This window comes from Lepidochelys kempii, chromosome 2, assembly GCF_965140285.1.
Source record: "Lepidochelys kempii isolate rLepKem1 chromosome 2, rLepKem1.hap1, whole genome shotgun sequence".
Classification (NCBI taxonomy): domain Eukaryota; kingdom Metazoa; phylum Chordata; order Testudines; family Cheloniidae; genus Lepidochelys; species Lepidochelys kempii.
The window spans coordinates 58,543,948-58,545,903 of record NC_136381.1 but is presented as its reverse complement, the minus strand read 5'-3'; positions in this window follow the sequence as shown (position 1 = coordinate 58,545,903).

Below are 1,956 nucleotides of genomic sequence, written 5' to 3'. Positions count from 1 at the left end.
TTAAGTAATGCTTACCTGGCACTGAATCAAAATTGCGTACATTGGGAGGGGCAGTTTAAGCAGGGGGAGGGGGAGGAACATTGTCCCTGCCCATTTGTATAAAAATATTTTAATCGGAATGAATCCCAGTGAAGCTTTAAGCACGGGATGGACAGAAGAGCGCATAGAAGTCTTTGTTAAGGCCCCTGGAGTCTTTGGACTCAAGCCATCGCTGTGGGACAAATGTTAGAAGCCAGGGAGGTTTGCCTTCCTCCTTGGGTCAGTTTCACTCAGCATTACCCGGATGCTGCTGCTGCTGCCGCAGCTAGCGGCTGCATCAATCAGCGCCCCCCTGTACCTGGGTAAGTGGAAAAGCAAGTTCAGACCAGTACCTAATGACACAACAGCTGCTTCTCCTTAGCTTTTCAATGGTGGTTGGCCCAGTTCACTACCACCTCTCTTTGCCCCACACCAGCAGTAGCATCTCACAGACACAAGCAATGCGTTGTACATTACCCGGGTCCCACTCGATCTCCAGGCAGATTTTGAATTCACTGAAAGCAGGCGGGCTTGGAGGGCGGAGAGGGAGGGAGAGAGAAATACAGTGCACATTAGCATGTGTGACCTGTTGTACTCTCTAAATGTTAGGGCTGTATTCTTGCCACTTCCTTCCTTTCAAAAGTTTAAAGCGCCCGCGTTTGAGGCTGCAAGAGGAGACTGAAAAGTGAAAACTAATATTGAAGTCGCCGGCCATTTGCAACTTCCTTTAGGGGAAAAACATCACTACATGAAACAAGACTCTCAGGCCTAGGGTGCAGTATGTACCGTTCACACTAAACATTAATTAAGTGTATCTCCGTGGTAGCAAGTACTAATAGGTATATGAAACACACCTAATCAGGGCCTCTTGGTTCCATGCAATGCCCATATTTAATATTCGGAAGGGGGTGTTTTCGGAACATATGATCTTCCCAGAATTTCTTTCACGTTGCCAGCGAGAAGTACCTTCAAGCAATAGAAATGTGCACATATTCTAGAGTATAACAAACTGTAGGAAAACCTCGCTTGAATGTTTGCAGTTGGGCACTTTTGTATTGTAAGCATGAGTTATAAATCAGCATTAATGTTGTTAGCATAAGTTAGAAATCAACATTCGGAAATAGTGTCATAGGGTGAAATTCTGGCCCCCCATGAAGATAATGGGAAAGCTCTCATTGACTTTAATGAGAATCAGGGAAACACCCACCGTATTTATTTACAAAGACATCATCGTTGCTTTTGTTTTTCTCCTTCTAACCTAGGGCCAAATTCTGCGGCTCTTATTCAAGCAAACTCAGTGGGACTTCGCCTGAGTGAAAATTAGGACCCCAGGATTTGGCACTATTTCTATAAAGTGAACGTCAGGGACGAAACAGTAAACAGCCACGATAGGTCCTATTAGCAGGTGTTCTCAGGTTCTTGTAATTGTTAAAATTGTTAAAATCATTAAAATTGGTAAGCAGCACTTATATTAGACTTTTTCTTATAGCGAGATTGCAACGACTCGCCATTCATTCCCTCTGTTCAGAGCTGTTTCTGGCACCACCTGCATATGCTTACATTCCAGTGTCATGTGCATTTTTTATATTCAGATAGTCACTTGCCTTTAAAAGTCAGATAGGGTTCTCATTTGATTAACAAAACGAAATACTTGGATACATATTAACTTGTTGAGCCTCAGCTTGCCACGCAATAAAGAGAAATCAGAATACGTCCATTAGCATTGAAGATTTCCTGAACGATCAATTCAATTAGAGTCATTTGTGCAGCTCTGATCTCACAGAAAGGTAAGCAAATAATTTTCTCCCATCCTCCAGGGTATTCGTGAGTTTCTTATCCCGAGGGCCAATGCTTTTGCAAATGAGCGTATTTTGGTAGCATATTAAGCATATCTCTATGACTCACTTCTGGAACAAGTAGGGGTAGCTTCTGGATAAC